Source organism: Rana temporaria, assembly GCF_905171775.1.
Source record: "Rana temporaria chromosome 4 unlocalized genomic scaffold, aRanTem1.1 chr4x, whole genome shotgun sequence".
NCBI lineage: Eukaryota > Metazoa > Chordata > Amphibia > Anura > Ranidae > Rana > Rana temporaria.
In genome coordinates this window covers 2,266,485-2,291,282 of record NW_024404460.1, presented here as the reverse complement: position 1 = coordinate 2,291,282, position 24,798 = coordinate 2,266,485, and the positions used below count along the sequence as shown (strand labels likewise).

General features: G+C 44.8%; 1 long non-coding RNA gene across 1 annotated transcript; it reads left to right on the top strand.

Annotated features, from left to right (window-relative positions):
- The first annotated feature begins 10,946 nt into the window (after positions 1-10,946).
- LOC120921815 lies at positions 10,947-12,360 on the top strand. Its single transcript, XR_005744987.1, has 3 exons — positions 10,947-11,040; positions 11,857-12,088; positions 12,321-12,360. It is a non-coding gene; the product is annotated as an uncharacterized LOC120921815 (long non-coding RNA).
- Positions 12,361-24,798: the final 12,438 nt, after the last annotated feature.

Sequence of the window (24,798 nt, the reverse complement as noted above, 5' to 3'; positions counted from 1 at the left end):
ATTGGTAACCTGGCCTGCAATATACATTTGGGGGGGGGGGGGTAATACCGCTTTAAGTCTACATATGGTATATGGTGTACACAGTCTGCAGTCCTTGTACCCACAAAATACTCCCTCATTTCTGTGCTAGGAGTGAGAGGCTCACTGACATAAACCTGCCGTGTATACACTCAGATACAGACAAGGACTGGTGTATATTTAGTCCCCCTTCACTTCAGAAGTCCGACCTTTGACATCAGGTGTCCTCCTTCACATTAAAGCAAACCTCTTTTCACACCATGAGTCCCCTCCTTCATTCACATCAGCAGTTCCTCCTTACATCAGGAGTCCCTTCTTCAAATCATTGGTCCCCCTTTCATATCAGGAGTTCCTCCGTTCACATGAGGAGTGTCTTCCTTCACAATAGAATCCCCCAAATGGCAGAGTCCCCCTTTCACATCAGGAATCCCCTCTTGTATTAAGAGTCCCCCTTTAAATCAGGTGTTCCCCTTTCACATCAGCGTTCCCCTTTCACATCAGGAATCCCCTCTTGTATTAAGAGTCCCCCATTAAATCAGGTGTTCCCCTTTCACATCAGAGTTCCCCTTTCACATCAGGAATCCCCTCTTGTATTAAGAGTCCCCCTTTAAATCAGGTGTTCCCCTTTCACATCAGAGTTCCCCTTTAACATCAGGAATCCCCTCTTGTATTAAGAGTCCCCCATTAAATCAGGTGTTCCCCTTTCACATCAGAGTCCCCCTTTCACATCAGGAATCCCCTCTTGTATTAAGTGTCCCCCATTAAATCAGGTGTTCCCCTTTCACATCAGAGTCCCCCTTTACAGTAGGAGTTCCGCCTTCACATCAGTAGCGGTCCTTTAAATTAGGATCCCCCTATACTTAACATCAGGATTTCCCCTTTCCCATTAGGGACTGGGACAGGGATCCTAAGCTTAGGATGTAGGGAGCTGAAAGGGAGATACTGCAGGCTGGATTATAATGTTACAGTGTGAAGTGGAGGGAGTTGGGCTGTGGATGGGGAAATATCTAGGGAATGAAGGAGTCTATCAGGAATTAGTGGCAGGGAAAGGGGGAATGCGGGTGACTGAACCAGAGTGCCTGTGAGAAGGGAGGTCTGATGTGTCAGGACAGGAATGATTTATGACTGAGAAGGAGAGATCTGTATTCAGATTGGAGATGCTCCTGATGTGAGAGAAAGGAGAATCGGAGGAGCTGGAGAATTAGTTGTGGGGAAGGAAAGCAGAGAACATATGTGGCTGAACCAGGATGGCAGGGAGGAGAGATCTGTATTCAGATCGGCGATGCTCCTGATTGCAGAGAAAGGAGAATCGGAGGAGCTGGAGAATTAGTTGTGGGGAAGGAAAGCAGAGAACATATGTGGCTGAACCAGGATGGCAGGGAGGAGAGATCTGTATTCAGATCGGAGATGCTCCTGATTGCAGAGAAAGGAGAATCGGAGGAGCTGGAGAATTAGTTGTGGGGAAGGAAAGCAGAGAACATATGTGGCTGAACCAGGATGGCAGGGAGGGGAGATCTGTATTCAGATCGGAGATGCTCCTGATGTGAGAGAAAGGAGAATCGGAGGAGCTGGAGAATCAGTTGTGGGGAAGGAAAGCAGAGAACATATGTGGCTGAACCAGGATGGCAGGGAGGAGAGATCTGTATTCAGATCGGCGATGCTCCTGATTGCAGAGAAAGGAGAATCGGAGGAGCTGGAGAATTAGTTGTGGGGAAGGAAAGCAGAGAACATATGTGGCTGAACCAGGATGGCAGGGAGGAGAGATCTGTATTCAGATCGGAGATGCTCCTGATGTGAGAGAAAGGAGAATCGGAGGAGCTGGAGAATTAGTTGTGGGGAAGGAAAGCAGAGAACATATGTGGCTGAACCAGGATGGCAGGGAGGAGAGATCTGTATTCAGATCGGAGATGCTCCTGATGTGAGAGAAAGGAGAATCGGAGGAGCTGGAGAATTAGTTGTGGGGAAGGAAAGCAGAGAACATATGTGGCTGAACCAGGATGGCAGGGAGGAGAGATCTGTATTCAGATTGGAGATGCTCCTGATTGCAGAGAAAGGAGAATCGGAGGAGCTGGAGAATTAGTTGTGGGGAAGGAAAGCAGAGAACATATGTGGCTGAACCAGGATGGCAGGGAGGAGAGATCTGTATTCAGATCGGAGATGCTCCTGATTGCAGAGAAAGGAGAATCGGAGGAGCTGGAGAATTAGTTGTGGGGAAGGAAAGCAGAGAACATATGTGGCTGAACCAGGATGGCAGGGAGGAGAGATCTGTATTCAGATCGGAGATGCTCCTGATTGCAGAGAAAGGAGAATCGAAGGAGCTGGAGAATTGGTTGTGGGGAAGGAAAGCAGAGAACATATGTGGCTGAACCAGGATGGCAGGGAGGAGAGATCTGTATTCAGATCGGAGATGCTCCTGATTGCAGAGAAAGGAGAATCGGAGGAGCTGGAGAATTAGTTGTGGGGAAGGAAAGCAGAGAACATATGTGGCTGAACCAGGATGGCAGGGAGGAGAGATCTGTATTCAGATCGGAGATGCTCCTGATGTGAGAGAAAGGAGAATCGGAGGAGCTGGAGAATTAGTTGTGGGGAAGGAAAGCAGAGAACATATGTGGCTGAACCAGGATGGCAGGGAGGAGAGATCTGTATTCAGATCGGAGATGCTCCTGATGTGAGAGAAAGGAGAATTGGAGGAGCTGGAGAATTAGTTGTGGGGAAGGAAAGCAGAGAACATATGTGGCTAAACCAGGATGGCAGGGAGGAGAGATCTGTATTCAGATCGGAGATGCTCCTGATTGCAGAGAAAGGAGAATCGGAGGAGCTGGAGAATTAGTTGTGGGGAAGGAAAGCAGAGAACATATGTGGCTGAACCAGGATGGCAGGGAGGAGAGATTGTGCAGACCAAAGGAGAATGGGGGGGTTGTACCATCCATTCTCCATCTAGAAATAATCATCTTGTCCCCTGCTACTACAAATACTCTGATCCTCAGAAAAATCACCTTTAATACTCTAACCCCCCCTAATTGTGTCCTAAGTGTCCCTAGAGCACTCTTCTCTCCCTCAGACACACAGACCTCAGATACAGCAGTGTCTTGTCCTTCTTCCTAGGCTCCTCCTCTAGACATGTCAGAGCCTGGGGGGGGAGCTGATTTTTAACCCTTTCTATGGGCAGCTGGGAGGAGAGATGCAGTTGCTGAAGGGGTATGGAAGCAGAGGTGGCTCTCTAATTAGGCAAATTAGGTGGTCGCCTTAGGCCTCGCCCCCACAAGGGCCTCGCGGCCGCCTAATTTGCCCATACCGCAACTTCAATGTTTTGCCGGGACCGTCTTGCATATGATCCAAAGTCCTGCAATGCCCGCGGCTTGTGCGGGTTGTCTTCGTTCCCGCACGCCGCAAACTCCTCTCCACTGTGCATTGCAGCCGGCCCGGCATCTCTCCCCAGTTGCCTCCTGACACACAGTGCAGTGCGGAGCGGAGGACACTGAACCCGCCCCTCCTCCTTCTGTGCTGTAATGTTTTCCTGTGCACAGAGGTCAGAGGAGGAGGCGGCGGGAAGGAGGCACACCACCTGTAATGAATAGCGAGCGCGCTGGTCTTCTGAGCAATCTAAAAGTAAGTTTTACACAGGAGGGGGGCATGAAGAAGAGGGTGAGGGACGGGGACAAGCAAATAGTACACTTGGAGTGATTTGGGGGAGAGGATATCCATCCGCCCCGATCTAATCCCAGCTCAATCTATCCCCCCATACCATCCCAGCTCCATCTATCCCCCCATACCATCCCAGCTCCATCTATCCCCCCATACCATCCCAGCTCCATCTATCCCCCATACCATCCCAGCTCCATCTATCCCCCCATACCATCCCAGCTCCATCTATCCCCCCCATACCATCCCAGCTCCATCTATCCCCCCCATACCATCCCAGCTCCATCTATCCCCCCATACCATCCCAGCTCCATCTATCCCCCCATACCATCCCAGCTCCATCTATCCCCCCATACCATCCCAGCTCCATCTATCCCCCCCCATATCATCCCAGCTCCATCTATCCCCCCCATACCATCCCAGCTCCATCTATCCCCCCCCCATATCATCCCAGCTCCATCTATCCCCCCATACCATCCCAGCTCCATCTATCCCCCCATACCATCCCAGCTCCATCTATCCCCCCCATACCATCCCAGCTCCATCTATCCCCCCATACTATCCCAGCTCCATCTATCCCCCCCATACCATCCCAGCTCCATCTAACCCCCCCATACCATCCCAGCTCCATCTATCCCCCCCATACCATCCCAGCTCCATCTATCCCCCCATACCATCCCAGCTCCATCTAACCCCCCCATACCATCCCAGCTCCATCTAACCCCCCCATACCATCCCAGCTCCATCTATCCCCCCATACCATCCCAGCTCCATCTATCCCCCCATACTATCCCAGCTCCATCTATCCCCCCCATACCATCCCAGCTCCATCTAACCCCCCCATACCATCCCAGCTCCATCTATCCCCCCCATACCATCCCAGCTCCATCTATCCCCCCCATACCATCCCAGCTCCATCTAACCCCCCCATACCATCCCAGCTCCATCTAACCCCCCCATACCATCCCAGCTCCATCTATCCCCCCATACCATCCCAGCTCCATCTATCCCCCCATACTATCCCAGCTCCATCTATCCCCCCCATACCATCCCAGCTCCATCTAACCCCCCCATACCATCCCAGCTCCATCTATCCCCCCATACCATCCCAGCTCCATCTATCCCCCCCCATATCATCCCAGCTCCATCTATCCCCCCATACCATCCCAGCTCCATCTATCCCCCCCATACCATCCCAGCTCCATTTATCCCCCCATACCATCCCAGCTCCATCTATCCCCCCCATACCATCCCAGCTCCATCTATCCCCCCCATACCATCCCAGCTCCATCTATCCCCCCCATACCACCCCAGCTCCATCTATCCCCCCCATACCACCCCAGCTCCATCTATCCCCCCCATACCATCCCAGCTCCATCTATCCCCCCATACCATCCCAGCTCCATCTATCCCCCCATACCATCCCAGCTCCATCTATCCCCCCATACCATCCCAGCTCCATCTATCCCCCCCCATACCATCCCAGCTCCATCTATCCCCCCATACCATCCCAGCTCCATCTATCCCCCCCCCATACCATCCCAGCTCCATCTATCCCCCCCCATACCATCCCAGCTCCATCTATCCCCCCATACCATCCCAGCTCCATCTATCCCCCCATACCATCCCAGCTCCATCTATCCCCCCCCATACCATCCCAGCTCCATCTATCCCCCCCATACCATCCCAGCTCCATCTATCCCCCCCATACCATCCCAGCTCCATCTATCCCCCCATACCATCCCAGCTCCATCTATCCCCCCCATACCATCCCAGCTCCATCTATCCCCCCCATACCATCACAGCTCCATCTATCCCCCCATACCATCCCAGCTCCATCTATCCCCCCCATACCATCCCAGCTCCATCTATCCCCCCATACCATCCCAGCTCCATCTATCCCCCCCATACCATCCCAGCTCCATCTATCCCCCCCATACCATCCCAGCTCCATCTATCCCCCCATACCATCCCAGCTCCATCTATCCCCCCCATACCATCCCAGCTCCATCTATCCCCCCCATACCATCCCAGCTCCATCTATCCCCCCATACCATCCCAGCTCCATCTATCCCCCCCATACCATCCCAGCTCCATCTATCCCCCCATACCATCCCAGCTCCATCTATCCCCCCCATACCATCCCAGCTCCATCTATCCCCCCATACCATCCCAGCTCCATCTATCCCCCCATACCATCCCAGCTCCATCTATCCCCCCCATACCATCCCAGCTCCATCTATCCCCCCATACCATCCCAGCTCCATCTATCCCCCCCATACCATCCCAGCTCCATCTATCCCCCCCATACCATCCCAGCTCCATCATACCAAAGCAGGGGTAAGTCATGTTAAGGTATGGATGTCGGAAACGTACGAACAGCATCGTATTTTACGTTGTTTGCGTAAGTCGTACGTGAATGGGGCTGGGCGTAGGTTACGTTCACGTCGACAAAGCATTGAGACAACGTATTTTGGGGAGTATTTGCGACGTGACTCTGAGCATGCGCGCGCATGCGCCGTTCGATCGCCTATTCATTTGCATGGGCTCACGGCTCATTTCAATACAACACGCCCACTGCCTGGATCATTTGAATTAGGCGCGCTTACGCCGGCCCATATACGCTATGCCGCCGTAACTTCGGGCGCAAGTTCTTTCTGAATACGCTACTCGCCTGACTAAGTTACGGCAGCGTAGCGCATATGAGATGCGATACGCCCGAATAAAGATACGCGATTCTTTCTGAATCCCGGCATCCATGTTCAGCAGACAAACAAGTCTCGTCTCGTTGTGAGCAGCTGGAATATCTGATATCTATATCCAGACTGAGAGGAAGCGGTATATGACGGAAGCACTCAGCGGAGTGTGGGGGACGTTCCGTTACAGTGGGCACAGTGAGCAGAGGCTGCAATGGTGGGCACAGGTGAGGCTGCAATGGTGGGCACAGGTGAGGCTGCGATGGTGGGCACAGGTGAGGTGAGGCTGAAAGGGTGGGCATAGGTGAGGCTGCAATGGTGGGCACAGTGAGCACAGGGTGCAATAGTGGGCACAGTGAGCAGAGGCTACAATGGTGGGTACAGTGAGCAGAGGCTGCAATGGTGGACACAGGTGAGGTGAGGCTGCAATGGTGGGCATAGGTGAGGCTGCATTGATGGGCACTGGTGAGGCTGCACTGATAAAGTTGTTATTAATATTTATTTTTTTAACTTAATTCTGCATAACACATTTGAGTGTCATTTCATGAGATGATTTATAAGGGCAGTGCCAGCAGAGCTCAAAGGATGCTCTAGGGTGTCTTCTTTCAGAAAATATATCGCGTTTTGGGGGGTTTTATATAATGTTCAGGCCTAAAATGATTCTTTAACTCCTTCCCACCCGGCCTATAGGAGAATGACGGCCAGACGGGGTTCCATTATCCTGATTGGATGTCACATGACATCCAGAAGAATAAGCCGCTCGGGCGCAGGGCGATCGTTGGTGTTGTGTGTCGCTCTGATAAACCGCATCTCCAGTCTCGGTAAAGAGCCTAATGCCCTGTACACACGATCGGAAATTCCGACAAGAAAACCGTGGATTTTTTTACGACGGAATGTTGGCTCAAACTTGTGTTGCATACACACGGTCACACAAATCTTGTCGGAAATTCCAAACGTCAAGAACGTGGTGACGTACAATATGTACGATGAGCCGAGATCAATGAAGTTCAATAGGCAGTTTGGCTCTTTTGCTTGACTCTGAGCGTGCGTGGTTTTTTTTTGCGTGTCGGAATTGCATACAGACGATCGGAATTTCCGACAAGAACTTTTTCCGTCTGAAAAATTGAGGACCTGCTCTCAATCTTTTGTTTGCGTAAATTCCGACAGCAAATGTCCGATGGAGCATAAACACGGTCAGAATTTCAGACCAAAAGCTCACATCGAAGATTTCCTGCCGGAATTTCCGATCGTGTGTATGCAGCATAAGACGTTGGCTCTTCACCATGTGATCAGCTGTGTCCAATCAAAGCTAATCACATCGTAACCAGAAAGTGCCGGTTATCGGCTTTCCTTTATTCATGCTGACAAGGCGTGAGTAGAGGAGAGCCAATCCGTGTCTCTCCTGACAGGGGGGATCTGCACTGATATTCAGCATTGATTATCAGTACAACCCATCGCTAGTGATGACCACCAGTGCCCACAGGCATGCTAATTAGTGACCACCAGGGATGCCAGTCAGTGCCCACCAGTGAAATAGAAAACTTACTTATTTACAGCATTTTTTTTATTCTTTTTATTAAGCTTTTAAAGATTATATTACATCAACAAAGCCTATCGGGAATACCCAGGCTAGAAATAAATACAAAAACACACACACACAATTATAACCTAATAACACAAGGTATATTTACAAAAAAAAATTAACAGAAATAAAGAAAAACTAAATTTTTTCAACATTTTCTGTCTTTTTTTTATTTGTAGCACAACAAATAAAACCCCAGAGGTGATCAAATACCACCAAAAGAAAGCTCTATTTGGGGGGGTAAAGATAAAAAAGATTATTTGGGTACAGTGTTGTATGACAAGTGTGAGAGAGCTGAAAATTGGCCTGGGCAGGAAAGGGGGAAAAAGTGCCCGGTATTAAAGGGGTGTTGAATGTGGGCAAAAAAAATGCAAAACCATCTCTGGTAGTGAAAGGGTTAAAGGATAAGTTCACTTTCGGGAAGATGTTACATGTTCCTATTCCTGCAGGGGCTCAGCGAGCCGAGACATTTCCCTCACTCAGGACAGGAATACGGCTTCTCCCCTGTGTGAGATCTCTGATGTCTGGAAAGATTGGACTTCTCTGAAAAACATTTTCCACACTCAGGACAGGAATACGGCTTCTCCCCTGTGTGAGATCTCTGATGTGTGGAAAGACTGGACTTCTGTGAAAAACATTTCCCACACTCAGGACAGGAATACGGCTTCTCCCCCGCGTGAGATCTCTGATGTCTGGAAAGACTGGACTTCTGTAAAAAACATTTCCTGCACTTAGGACAGGAATATGGCTTCTCCCCCGTGTGAGATCTCTGATGTGTGGAAAGATGGAACTTTGTTGAAAAACATTTCCCACACTCAAGACAGGAATACGGCTTCTCCCCAGTGTGAGATCTCTGATGTCTGGAAAGATGGGACTTCTCTGAAAAACATTTCCCGCACTCAGGACAGGAATACGGCTTCTCCCCCGTGTGACATCTCTGATGTGTGGAAAGATGGGACTTCTCTGAAAAACATTTCCCACACTCAGGACAGGAATAAGGCTTCTCCCCCGTGTGAGATCTCTGATGTGTGGAAAGATTGGACTTCTCTGAAAAACATTTTCCACACTCAGGACAGGAATACGGCTTCTCCCCCGTGTGAGATCTCTGATGTCTGTAAAAACTGGACTTATCTGAAAAACATTTCCCACACTCAGGACAGGAATACGGCTTCTCCCCCGTGTGAGATCTCTGATGTCTGTAAAAACTGGACTTATCTGAAAAACATTTTCCACACTCAGGACAGGAATACGGCTTCTCTCCTGTGTGAGATCTCTGATGTGTGGAAAGATCGAATTGAAAACGGAAACACTTCCCGCACTCAGTACAGGAAAGTCTCTTATTTGTTGGAAGGACGGCACCGTCCCTCACAGTCTGAGGTTCCTCAGGATATGAGGAATACAATTGTCCGGCACCGTCCCGCACAGTCTGAGGTTCCTCAGGATAAGAGGAATACGATGGTCCGGCACTGTCCCGCATAGTCTGAAGTTCCTCAGGATAAGAGGAATATGATGGTCTGGCACCGTCTCGCACAGTCTGAGGTTCCTCAGGATAAGAGGAATACGATGGTCCGGCACTGTCCCTCACAGTCTGAGGTTCTTCAGGATAAGAGGAATACGATGGTCCGGCACTGTCCCGCACAGTCTGAGGTTCCTCGGGATAAGAGGAATACGATGGTCCGGCACCGTCCCGCACAGTCTGAGGTTCCTCAGGATAAGAGGAATACAATGGTCCGGCACCATCCCGCACAGTCTGAGGTTCCTCAGGATAAGAGGAATACGATGGTCCGGCACTGTCCCGCACAGTCTGAGGTTCCTCAGGATAAGAGGAATACGATGGTCCGGCACCGTCCCTCACAGTCTGAGGTTCCTCAGGATAAGAGGAATATGATGGTCCATCTACACTGTGTGGTGCCAGATGGACATTTGAGGTAGTCGGGTTTTCCCCTGGACTATACTGTGTGATGTCCTCATCTTCTACTTTACAGCCTGGAGACAAAGTGAGACAATCCTCTGAGGTTTTCCTCATCTCCCGTCCATCTACTAAAATAGAAATACAAAGATTATTACTAGGCATGACCTGATTGGTTTCCCTAAACCAGGACTCTGCCCACATCAGGCAGCTTTGTCTCTGAGGATCTTACAATTCCCCCCTCAAGGTAACTAGTAAATGGGTAATCTGATCTCCTACCAGATCATTTCTTTATTCATGGACCTTAGTCAGAGAGTGAGGAAACAACGAGAACTGTCTTTTATAGGAGTGACAGTGATGAGGGGATTATAGGACGAGTGTCCCCATCCCCTCTATCACTCATTACCATCTTCCCAACACAAGAAGTCCTGCACTTCCTTATTAAGTCCATGATTTAGTCATGAATAACAGCAGGGCTGAGCCCCACCTAAGGTCAGAGAGTGAGGATGGGGGAGAACAACCAAGATGAAGACTGGACTGATCTTGAAGACCACAATCATTGGGTTATTGACTCCTCCCCCTCATTATCACTTTCTGTTTAAAGTTCCAAAGCTTGAGGATGTTATCAAATTATTATCACCATGTAAAAGTCTGTCCTCCAATCACATCATCAGATATAAAATCAAACCACTATGAAATAAGTAAATAGGAAACTGCTCACATAATACCCAGATATGAGGTATAACAGAACTGCTCTGATATTGGTGAATGAACAAAAACAGAACAGAAATGTGAGAGAGAGACTCACCTGAAGTTCTGCTTTCCTTGGAGCTCCGCCTGTTTTCTTAAAGTCCCAGCCACCTGACTCTATCGGCAAGCTGTATTGGCTGAGAGAAGCAGGCTCTCATCAATCCTTTCCCTTTCCTATGCAGTTCCACACATTGCACTCATTCACATTATCTCTTTGGTGCCCTCTACTGGCATTTTCTAAATCAGCAAACACAATTCCATCCCCATCCTATATTAATAGTACATTAAAGGATCACTAAAGATATATTTTTTAAAATAACAAACATGTTATACGAAAATTATATATTTATATCCCAGCAGCTTTTGTATCTGACACCAGTGATCTCTGCTCAGGAAGTCTTCTAGTTTCTTTTAATTCCCAACTGAATCTCTACAATTCAAAGGTACAGCTCCCCCCCCCCCCCCCACTCACCCTTATTCTTGATGCGTTTTTATCATCAGGGTTTTGCCATTCACTGTTTTATTTTGCCCAGCTGCCCTCACTTCAATATATTCTGCATTTTCCGTTCCCCATGTGTCTTCACTTGTCTCCATTCCCATCCTTTTTGCTTTAGTTTATATAATTCTTTTTCTGCACTATCACCCCCCATTCTCCTCTTTCCCCAGTCCATTTCCCCACACCGTTGCCTACTTTTCACTTCTTGTTTCTGTACCTTCACCCCTCACTTTTTCATTTTCCCTCCTTGTCCTTCTCATTTTCCTTTCTCCCGTCTCTTTGTTTTACATTTGTGTTTTCCTATCAGCTAATTCTCACTTCCGCATTCTTGCGGCTGATGCATGTTTATTTGTACCTCCCTAGGTCATTCACTTCAATTACTCACCGTCATCTTCACTGTTTTTTCATTCCTTTTCACTACCTTTCACTTCTCCCCTCACTTCACTTCAATCTACTCCCATCACCCCCATTTCCTTCACTCCTCATTCTTTTCTTCCCTCTTACCCTCTTTTTTCTTTTTCCCTTTCCCTTTTATGTTTTTCTTCATTCTTCTTTTGTCCTTGGGGAGACCCTTGTTTCCGTATTCTAGAGATTATTATCTTATTTTAGTACTCTTGAGCACTTCTTTTCATTATAGCCTGTGACGGTTATCTACATTCACCATCACTTCTCACCTCAGAGCCCCAATAACTTTTTTAATAACTCGTGCCACTACATATGTATGTAGACATCCAGAATATCAATTTTACTATTCTGTTTACAGGCTTCTTTATTAAACCTCCTCGTTCCACCGACGTTCCCCTACCCCTCCTGGTTTCTATATGGTCATTCCATCTTGGCCCCATAATTTTTGGGGGTGACCTCTTGTGGTGTTGAGCGGGGTGTTTCACATTATGTGGACAGCTGTTTTTTCTGCCTGGGATGGAAGCTATCCTTATTAGACCGCCTGATGCTGCCGTTTGGACTGCAGCACATCATTGAGACACATCATCAAGGTAAAGGAATTAATAATTAAAAACTAAAAATTAAAAATTAAAAAATGTATTTAAGATACTTTTGTTTGCAATGTTGCACACGAATTTGCTTAATTTTTTGATTTTTTGTTTTCATTACATCCTTTTGCACCCTGCTCCTCTAGCCAAAGGGCTTTTTGTAAAACCAACAATGTATCTCTTATTACCTAAACTATGATCATGAGATGTCTAACCACTATATGTTCCTTTCCAGCCACACAAACTCTCTGAAGAAGACCTTCAAAGGTCGAAACGTTCGTTAGATTGTTTTTACTACAATGCACATTTTTGACTGTATAAACATTGTTTGTGTACTGCCTGTTATACATTTATGTAAACGCTGTTTGTGTACTTGATACAACTCATGCTCCATCCATTTATGCTACCCAATTTTTGTCCACTTTTTTACATGTGAATAAACACAACTTTTTTATTACATGGTATTACCTCTTTCCATTTGAGCTGCGCAATAACCCCATTTGGGAAAATTCTTTTCATCATTTTTATCGGGGTGAGCAGCCACATTCTCTCCACCATAGTGTCCTGTCTCTTTACAAACATGTTATACTTCCCTCCACTGTGCAGCTCTTTTTGCACGTCTTCTGGGGTCCCTCGGCGGCTCTCTCGGCTCCTCCCCACAAGAACTCAACACCTACATGTGAGCTTTCTCACATGGTGTTGAGTCCTTCTGGGTGCGCTCTCGTGATACAGCCGGTGACCATAACAGCTCACTGTATCACTCGCTGCGTCATTGGATGTGATTGACAGCAGCACAAGCCAATGGCTGCGCTGCTTTAAATCAACCAATTAATGAGCCGGGAAGACGGCCGAGAAGCCTGCTCATTCACGGTGCGGGACTTTCGAGGGGTCCGGAAAGTAAAGGGGGGCTCGGGGGGGCCGCTAATGCACAGATTTTTTTTTTTCACCTTAATGCATAGAATGCATAGAACTTGTACCTTTACAACCTCTTTAACCATTTGCCGTCAGCAGGTCGGCTCATTCCAACGAATCACCATACTGGTATGTCGCCTCCTTTAAGAACCATACCAAACACATTCAATTTTAGTCGACTAAAACGTCCTGCAGATTTTAGTTGACTAAAGACAATGAAAACTAAAACAATTCAGATGACTAAAATACAACTAAAACTAAATAAAAATTTGACGTCAAAATGAATATTGGTCTGCAAAGTCTGAAGCAAGCGAGCGGCGAGGAGACACTGTGAATGTCTACCGATGTGTGTGACAGATATTTCTATGGAATAAAGTCAGAGATCTTATAGATCTATACTATGTGGAGAGTTCTTCTTGTCTTGGGTCTGAGACTATACAGACCTATCCCTCCACCTGGCACTGCCAGCAAACATCACAACTAGTAACCCCGGGAGAATTCCTCTGTCAGAGATCTCGCTAGATCCGGGTATGGGGCAGAAGACCTAAGACACATACCCCAGATGACTAAGACAAGCAACACCTATGGGGGGAAAAATGAACATTTTACTAGCAGCTGAACCCCAGAATGTCCATAAATCCATCCTAGATACATGAACTGTGTCTGCAGCACAGAGAAGGAAGATTATCCCAGAGAAATACAGGAATACGGGGAACACAGCTCAGGAAAGTGACCAGGGGATTACAGGCTGATATCACCCAGTCCCCGCCCTACTCTGGACCAATCAGTGAGCAGTATGGGTGGAGGAATGGATTTAGTGTTAATGACCCACCTGTGCTGATCTCTGTAGGAGTGTCCTCCTCTATAAATGTCCCCGTTATTCCATCCTCCTCCATAGACTGCTGATCATCCCTCACATATGTCTCTTCTTCTTCTGATTTCACCTCAAATTCTATATCGATTGGATCTCCACTCTAAACCAAGAGAATGAGAGAGAATATCATCTGTAAGATATAATCTTTATTATTGTGACATCACATCTATAAAATCCACACATCCCCCCACAAGTCCATGTCTAGATGTTTTCGTCCCACCAACCTTTAAATAAGGAGGGATGGTGTGACCTTCCTGTGTGGAATCCCTGGAATACAGAGGACGGGGACATCTCTCTGGGGGGTCTCTGTAGCTGGATGACTTCACCATGGTGTCCTGGTACAGATCTTTGTGTCCTTTTGGAAACTCCGACTCCTCCATCACCCCATCCTCATCATCCTCCTCTTTTATCTCTTCTTTAATATTGACCAGTGTGGAATCCTGAGGACGGGGACATCTCTCTGGTGGGTTCCCATTACTGGATCCATCTGTAGGAAACACACACACTGACTGAATACATTGTTTCTATGTGTTTATCAGATGATGGGGGATCTAGGTGGAGCCTCCGTACTGCTCTCTCCTTTACAATAAAGTCTCCTCTTACCCGGTGATGTGAGGGGCGGCTGATTCTCCATCATGACGTCCTTGTAGAGATCCTTGTGTCCTTCTAAATACTCCCCCTCCTCCATGGAGAAATAGACAGTGACATCCTGACACCTTATAGGAACCTGACACACACAATGATACAGTCACCATCCAGACACACCCCTTGTCTGTTACTGGATAATGTCCCAGAATTCCCAGAATCCTCCTCACCTCTCCTGTCAGCAGCTCCATCATCTTCTTGGTGACTTCTAGAATCTTCTCCATGTTGTGTCTCTCGGGTTTTAGGGAGTCACATGGAGGCACTGTGATGGTCATGTGATCACCTGACTTCACAAGAGGAAATCTCTGTATTGAGGAACCAATAGGAATATCATGTTAGAATCTCAGAATCCTCCTCACCTCTCCGGTCAGGTCTGTGTATTATTAATAGAGATAAGAGTGATGTCATGTGACCTCCCAGAACCCTCCTCACCTCTCCGGTCAGGTCTTTATTATTAATAGAGATAAGAGTGATGTCATGTGACCTCCCAGAATCCTCCTCACCTCTCCGGTCAGGTCTGTATTATTAATAGAGATAAGAGTGATGTCATGTGTCCTCCCAGAATCCTCCTCACCTCTCCGGTCAGGTCTGTGTATTATTAATAGAGATAAGAGTGATGTCATGTGACCTCCCAGAATCCTCCTCTCCTCTCAGGTCTGTGTATTATTAATAGAGATAAGAGTGATGTCATGTGACCTCCCAGAATCCTCCTCACCTCTCCGGTCAGCAGGTAGATGATCTCCAGGGTGAGGTTTAGAATCCTCTCAGTCATGTGACTCCGGTCCTGCTCCATGCTTATTGGTCATGTGATGTACACAGATTTACCTGTGGACCAATAATTGATAAGAGAGAATGATCTAGACTGTACTGGTTGTATAATATTAGGATGGGGGTGTATGGGGGATAATATGAGGGGTTCTATCATGTAAGAACGCCCCCCAGTGGTCTTACACACAGAGGAACATTCAGTTTAGTGTTTGATATGTTTCTGGGGTCTGGGATCCTCCTTCCCTTTGGTCTATAACATTTCCCCACCTATGGGGCCGGAACATTCTCTTTATATTGGAGATGTGGGGGGGAGAGGGCTGTGTTATGTAGACATAAAGTTTATGTCTATATAAACCCCCCTATCCCCCCCATATCTCCAATATGAAGAGAATGTTCCTGCCCCATAGGTGGGGAAATGTTCTGACCCTGAAGGGGTTAATCTAGGTCTCCACACTATATATGTGTGTATCATCATCTGCTGGAGATAAAAGACGTCACAGTGACTATGGAGGAAGAGGACGGACATGACGGGGTTACTGGGTGTAAATAGAAGATAAGATCTTATTACCTCCTCTGCTGCCTCTTCCAGCTACGTCTCCTCTCTAATTCCTCCCGACTCACCTCTCACCCGGAACTTCCTGTCTGTACCTGACATCACTTCCTGTCTTCCATAGAGACTATGCCATCTTGTGGAGATCAGAGGAACTGCAGAAACATCTCGTAGTGTGAACACGGCCTTGTGCTGTGTGTGTATGTACTGTATATCCTTATAGATGGGTCACCTCCACTCCCACCAAGGGGGATAGAAATATATTACTGCTCGGGGGAGGGGGGGGAGACATTTTGGCCCCTTTGATTTTACAGTAAAATTGATGTGAGATTTAGTCATGTAGAACATCTGTTATATGGATACAAAGAACCCCAGCCGAGAGTAAAGGGTGGAAATGGCTCCTGATCCCCAGATTTGGGCAATTATGTCCCCAATATAAATAGAAAAAAACCTGCGCTATGTGTAACAACTCAAATACCTCCAGAAATAACTTCTACCGGACTGCTGCTGTAACAAAGGTAAGTCTTCCCTTTATCACCTAGAAGAGCATTATGTGTCACAGCGCTGTCCTATTGTGTGTGCCGCCCATCAATTATCACAAATACACTAAAATATGATGGGGCGTGGCACAGCTGCCGAGGTGAGTGGACACTGAGCTCTGTGCTACTGCCTATTATCAGCATATAATCAGCTTTATAAATAAATGGTGATTCTGCGCAACATATCACACTAATGGAATAGTGATATCACATAAGCAAGATAAATGTAAGAGCTGACAAATGATCAGCATATAGTATTAAAATGCAAGGAGAATAGTGAGTCCAAATATAAATATATATATACTCAAATAGTGAATAGTGAGTCCAAAATATATAATACTCATAAGGCGAATGTGCAAAAATATATAAAGAATATTGTGCAAAAAAACCGGAATGGAAGTTCAATCCCAATAGTAAACACAAATCAGCTGTCAGGGCAGATATTCTGAATGCACTGGATGAAGGTGAGCACCAGCTCTATGGTGTGAGTGCACGGCCGTGCGATAGAAGATAAACCAGATCCCTGGCTGAGCTCCCGGGACTCTTACCTCTCAGCCCTCCTAAATGGGCATTGATGTACAGGTCACTCGCAGCCTTCTATGGGTGGTCCCTGATGTTTCCTCTCTTGATCTGATGGATCCTTCCTTAATTGGGACAGATGCTCCTCAAAACCAGATGGATGATGTGGGTTATAAGAGAGAGAGAGAGGGGACTCCCATAGTGAGGTAACGTTTGGTGCAGGTAAAATATGTTTATTGAGGAAAAACCTGCACTTACATAAAAGAAAAAGAAAAATGCAACGAGGAAACAAACAAGCGGCGTTTGAATCGCCAGCTTACGTCACTCCGGGTGTACGTCCTCCAATCCCTACGCGTTACGACACCACGTGTCTTCGTCTGGGGAATCTGATTGGTAGTGTGGCTGTTGTTTATATAACCGAAAAACCGGAAGTCTCATCGCGGCCATTTTCTTGTAGACCGTGATCTAATGGACATCAGACATACTAGAGGGGGCATAAACCACTCTAGAGCTCGGCAATAGAAAACGTGTGTAGAGGATACCGAGCACTATATTTAAAACGGGCAAACGTACGGTTCCTGGTATAAAGGCCAGCTAAATTATACATAGTAAAGACTATTAATGGAGACATTTATAAAATAATAATAGTGAACCGTAAAGTCATATGACCAGCATAATGTGATTGAGACTAGCACCAGAGCATGGACATCATCAATGACAATCCACTAGGTGTCGCTCATGTGCTAAAGTCTATGGCTTTTATTGTAACCTTTACATGGTAATAACTGGGTTTTACAATGATAAAATTAATATATGTGAAATGATATATATTAAAAATTCTTTAAAGCATAATAAAACTTAACATGTGTAAAAAACCTAGTAGTATCTATATCTATAGCCACAGGGGGCTCCCATATAAATTAATAATATGGAATAAATATAATACTGATATTTAAATATGTTAAAAATTTAAAATTAAAAGTAGAGGGTGTATATAAATAATACATATATATGGTGGTCGTACACTCGGTTTGTCGCATTACAACCACTGAATATATATACATACACACAGATAATAGGCAATTTAATAAAAAATATGGTCAATGGGTGTTGATGGACCTATATATAACTAGTCTAAAAATGTGGAGAACTAAAAATTGCTGAGGAAGCAGTTGAGGTCAAACTCAACGTTCATTCCTCCTGGTGTCAGGGTGCGCATCTTATGAATCCACTGGGATTCTTTTTGACTTATCGTGCGCACCTTGTGGCTTCCTCTCCAAGAGGGGTTAAATTTGTCAATGCCCCAGAATTGCAATTGTGAGGGATCCCGATTGTGTATCTGATCAAAGTGTCTAGAGACACTATGTTTCGGGAAGCCATTTATTATGTTCTCCACATGCTCACTAATTCGAACCTTCAAGGCCCTTTTTGTTCTCCCAACATATTGTAAATTACAGCTACATTGTAACACATATACCACTGCTTCGGTGTGACATCCAATAAAGTCTCTAATCACATGGGTTTCTCCTGTGTTTGTTGCCACAAACTCGGTACGTTTCTTTTGAAACTTTTGTGATTTTCGACATGCATTGCAATTTTTGCATGGATAGAAGCCTTTTCCCCGAAAAGAATGAATATCCCGGCTTTGATGGTGGTTCTACTACTGATTTTACAATCAAGTTCCTTAGAGTAGGTGCTCGTTTATATACTATCCTTGGTTTTTCAGGAAGTAATTTCCCTAAATCTTTATCTCCTTTTAAAATGTGCCAGTGTCTTCCAATTAATTTGGCCACATCTTTATATTGGGAGTTGTAATCAAGGATAAGTACTGGTGCTGTTTGTTGTTGGCACTTTTTTGGTTTGTCCTGTAGCATCTCTTTTCTATCCAGTTTTTTGACCGTGTCTATTTGGCCTTTAATCCATGACTCTTCATATCCTTTTTCTTTGAACCTCAAACCAATCATGTCTGCTTGTAATGAGTAGTCACTCTCATATGTACAATTTCTTCTTAATCTAACTAGTTGCCCCTTAGGGATGTTAAAAAGCCAAGGTTTAAAATGACAACTGTCAGTTGAGAGATAACTATTCATATCTACGTTTTTAAAATGTGTTTTAGTAACAATCTTGTCTTTCTCAATACTAATGTTCAGGTCTAGGAAGTCTACAGATTTATCATCGATTTTCCACACCAGGGAAATATTTTTATCATTTCTATTGAGTGTTTCAAGGAAGTTGTCCAAGCTCTCTCTATTCCCACTCCACAAGATAATGATGTCATCTATATATCTTTTGTAGAGGGATAACTCAGTAGGAGTATTCTCGTATATAGCTGACTCTTCCCATAATGCCATGAAGGCATTTGCCACACTAGGTGCGAATTTCGCTCCCATGGCAATACCAATTGCCTGATGGTAAAAGTTCTGGTCATACCAGAAGTAATTACACTTAAGGCACAAATCAAGGCATTTAATGAGAAACTTCCTTTGTGGACATATGAGGTTACTAAATTTACGTAAAAGCCATTTAACGGCGAAGCAGGCGTCATGGTGTTGTACAATAGTGTACAGTGATGTAACATCTGCCGTGGCGATCAACGTTCTTCCTTCGCTCACGGGTACTGTATCTAATAACTGTAGTATATGTTTCGTGTCCTTGAGGTGAGCTGGTGTAGCTTGGACTGCAGGCTGGATAAAATAATCTATATACTGTCCCATCCTCGCAGTCAGGGAATCTATCCCGTTTACAATAGGCCTTCCTGGTGGGTTTTCTCTGGATTTATGGATCTTGGGGACAGTATATATAACAGGTGTTCTACAGGTTTCTGGCATTAAATATTTAGATTCTTTTTTATTCAGGATATCTTTTTTCTTTCCTAAATCGATAAGTAATGCCAGTTCTTTCTTATACTTTCTGATCGGATTTCCCAGAAGTTTAGTATAAGTGGTGCCATCTTGTAATTGTCTACTCAGTTCGTTTTGGTACTGTTCTTTCGATTGTATCACAACTGCTCCTCCCTTATCTGCAGGGCGGATAACGATGTCAGTTCTTTCTTTAAGTAGTTTAATACCTTTCTTTATATGGATGGGGTCGCTCCTATTTTTTAGTTTCAGAGACTCCAGGTCTTGTAAAACCATTTTGCTAAAAACGTCAATATGTTGGTTCTTATAGATTTGGGGGTTGTAAACCGAGTTATTTCTCAGGGTACTGTGTACTGGTATATTCCCATTACTTGCTGTAATTGGGCGGGATGTGAAAGGGTTATTTAAGATGGCCTTTTTAATAGTGAGTTTCCTCACATATTTCCGTATTCCAATGTATGTGTCGAATTTATTGAGATTCTTGGTGGGTGCGTGTTTCAATCCTTTATCTAAGACCGCCAGTTCTTCTGCCGTCACAGATTTCCCACTCAAATTTACCACGTTTCCACCGATCTTTCTCTTTTTCGCTTGGAATCCCTTTCCCGCTCGATGGCCTCTCTTTGTTCGGGATTTAGCCTGTCTTCCTGAGTTTTCCTTAGTGGCGAACGGTAGTGTTCTGATTGCCGTCGTGGGGAGGGGTCTCTCCTCTCCCTGTCTAAAAAAGCCCTTTGTGTACTATGATCGTAATAACTCAAAGGTTGGCGCTGATCATAGTAGGGATCCTGATAATATCGTAGGGGCTCAAATCTATTTTGTGTGTATATAGGGGCTCTATCAGCCCCCCCGCGATATTCATATTGTTGTGGTGGCGGCCCTCTATACTCCCTCTGGTGGACTTGATAGTTTTGTCCATTTGATCCATTATTGGGGGGTTTTTTAAAAGGTTTTTTAAAAGGTTTTTTCCCCGTTTTCTTGGGGGTACGCTGTCCCTGATTAGTGTTCTGTGGTTGTTCATAGTACGGTCTAGCATATTGTGTTGGTTCCTGATATGGTCTACTGGTTTCAGGATAATATGTTCTCTCATCTAGTCTCGATTCAACACGGTTAATCATAGGTGTGGGGTCTAAAATTCTGACCTCTCTCTCCGGTGTTGAATAGGTCGAAGTAGGTTGTGTTGCTTCGACCTTTTGTTGCCATTTAAAGACTAGGTCTGACTTATAATCGCCAACATCGTGTTGATACTTTTTCATTTTTCGTTGTTGCACTTCCAGATCTTTACTGTTAAGATCTTTGTTTAATTGTGTTGTGAGTTTCTTAAAGTCCTCAGATTCTTTGTGTGGATCTAGTTTCGATTTCAATTCTTCTATCTGTTTCTCTATGGTGCGTGCCTTACGTTGTTTCCGTTTCAGCAGAAATTTGAGGCCCTCAACGCTTTTGGTGTTAAAAAATTCGAACCATTCATCCATAGACTCTTTGTCGGTCAAGCCGTCATTAGGGGGAAGTTCCCACCGTAATCTACGGGGGGCAATATTTTCCCTAATGTATCTGTCAAAGGTGTTAATATCCCACCAGAGACTCACTTTTTTCTCCATGTGGTGACCTAGCTTTCTGACTAAGCTCTCAAGGTCCGTATTACGTGTTTTATTGAGTGGGTTAAAGACATCATCAAGGTTCACATTTCTATTTTCCATAAATGAAAAAACATCCATAATGGCAGCAAAAGTAAATATGTAAATAAACAGTGGATAAAGTGAAAAGTGCTTTTGCGCTAAAATGGATCCTAAATGAGTGAATCCACCAAAAATATATAGTGCAGCAAAACCTAATTATGTTTACATGATATAAAACAGGAATATAAATAAATGGTGATTCTGCGCAACATATCACACTAATGGAATAGTGATATCACATAAACAAGATAAATGTAAGAGCTGACAAATAATCAGCATATAGTATTAAATGCAAAGAGAATAGTGAGTCCAAATATAAATATATATATACTCAAATAGTGAATAGTGAGTCCAAAATATATAATACTCATAAGGCGAATGTGCAAAAATATATAAAGAATATTGTGCAAAAAAACCGGAATGGAAGTTCAATCCCAATAGTAAACACAAATCAGCTGTCAGGGCAGATATTCTGAATGCACTGGATGAAGGTGAGCACCAGCTCTATGGTGTGAGTGCACGGCCGTGCGATAGAAGATAAACCAGATCCCTGGCTGAGCTCCCGGGACTCTTACCTCTCAGCCCTCCTAAATGGGCATTGATGTACAGGTCACTCGCAGCCTTCTATGGGTGGTCCCTGATGTTTCCTCTCTTGATCTGATGGATCCTTCCTTAATTGGGACAGATGCTCCTCAAAACCAGATGGATGATGTGGGTTATAAGAGAGAGAGAGAGGGGACTCCCATAGTGAGGTAACGTTTGGTGCAGGTAAAATATGTTTATTGAGGAAAAACCTGCACTTACATTAAAAGAAAAATAAAAGTGCAACGAGGAAACAAACAGGCGGCGTTTGAATCGCCAGCTTACGTCACTCCGGGTGTACGTCCTCCAATTCCTACGCGTTACGACACCACGTGTCTTCGTCTGGGGAATCTGATTGGTAATGTGGCTGTTGTTTATATAACCGAAAAACAGGAAGTCTCATCGCGGCCATTTTCTTGTAGACCGTGATCTAATGGACATCAGACATACTAGACTAGACCCCACACCTATGATTAACCGTGTTGAATCGAGACTAGATGAGAGAACATATTATCCTAAAACCAGTAGACCATATCAGGAACCAACACAATATGCTAGACCGTACTATGAACAACCACAGAACACTAATCAGGGACAGCGTACCCCCAAGAAAACGGGGAAAAAACCTTTTAAAAAACCTTTTAAAAAAAAACCCAATAATGGATCAAATGGACAAAACTATCAAGTCCACCAGAGGGAGTATAGAGGGCCGCCACCACAACAATATGAATATCGCGGGGGGGCTGATAGAGCCCCTATATACACACAAAATAGATTTGAGCCCCTACGATATTATCAGGATCCCTACTATGATCAGCGCCAACCTTTGAGTTATTACGATCATAGTACACAAAGGGCTTTTTTAGACAGGGAGAGGAGAGACCCCTCCCCACGACGGCAATCAGAACACTACCGTTCGCCACTAAGGAAAACTCAGGAAGACAGGCTAAATCCCGAACAAAGAGAGGCCATCGAGCGGGAAAGGGATTCCAAGCGAAAAAGAGAAAGATCGGTGGAAACGTGGTAAATTTGAGTGGGAAATCTGTGACGGCAGAAGAACTGGCGGTCTTAGATAAAGGATTGAAACACGCACCCACCAAGAATCTCAATAAATTCGACACATACATTGGAATACGGAAATATGTGAGGAAACTCACTATTAAAAAGGCCATCTTAAATAACCCTTTCACATCCCGCCCAATTACAGCAAGTAATGGGAATATACCAGTACACAGTACCCTGAGAAATAACTCGGTTTACAACCCCCAAATCTCTAAGAACCAACATATTGACGTTTTTAGCAAAATGGTTTTACAAGACCTGGAGTCTCTGAAACTAAAAAATAGGAGCGACCCCATCCATATAAAAAAAGGTATTAAACTACTTAAAGAAAGAACTGACATCGTTATCCGCCCTGCAGATAAGGGAGGAGCAGTTGTGATACAATCGAAAGAACAGTACCAAAACAAACTGAGTAGACAATTACAAGATGGCACCACTTATACTAAACTTCTGGGAAATCCGATCAGAAAGTATAAGAAAGAACTGGCATTACTTATCGATTTAGGAAAGAAAAAAGATATCCTGAATAAAAAAGAATCTAAATATTTAATGCCAGAAACCTGTAGAACACCTGTTATATATACTGTCCCCAAGATCCATAAATCCAGAGAAAACCCACCAGGAAGGCCTATTGTAAACGGGATAGATTCCCTGACTGCGAGGATGGGACAGTATATAGATTATTTTATCCAGCCTGCAGTCCAAGCTACACCAGCTCACCTCAAGGACACGAAACATATACTACAGTTATTAGATACAGTACCCGTGAGCGAAGGAAGAACGTTGATCGCCACGGCAGATGTTACATCACTGTACACTATTGTACAACACCATGACGCCTGCTTCGCCGTTAAATGGCTTTTACGTAAATTTAGTAACCTCATATGTCCACAAAGGAAGTTTCTCATTAAATGCCTTGATTTGTGCCTTAAGTGTAATTACTTCTGGTATGACCAGAACTTTTACCATCAGGCAATTGGTATTGCCATGGGAGCGAAATTCGCACCTAGTGTGGCAAATGCCTTCATGGCATTATGGGAAGAGTCAGCTATATACGAGAATACTCCTACTGAGTTATCCCTCTACAAAAGATATATAGATGACATCATTATCTTGTGGAGTGGGAATAGAGAGAGCTTGGACAACTTCCTTGAAACACTCAATAGAAATGATAAAAATATTTCCCTGGTGTGGAAAATCGATGATAAATCTGTAGACTTCCTAGACCTGAATATTAGTATTGAGAAAGACAAGATTGTTACTAAAACACATTTTAAAAACGTAGATATGAATAGTTATCTCTCAACTGACAGTTGTCATTTTAAACCTTGGCTTTTTAACATCCCTAAGGGGCAACTAGTTAGATTAAGAGGAAATTGTACATATGAGAGTGACTACTCATTACAAGCAGACATGATTGGTTTGAGGTTCAAAGAAAAAGGATATGAAGAGTCATGGATTAAAGGCCAAATAGACACGGTCAAAAAACTGGATAGAAAAGAGATGCTACAGGACAAACCAAAAAAGTGCCAACAACAAACAGCACCAGTACTTATCCTTGATTACAACTCCCAATATAAAGATGTGGCCAAATTAATTGGAAGACACTGGCACATTTTAAAAGGAGATAAAGATTTAGGGAAATTACTTCCTGAAAAACCAAGGATAGTATATAAACGAGCACCTACTCTAAGGAACTTGATTGTAAAATCAGTAGTAGAACCACCATCAAAG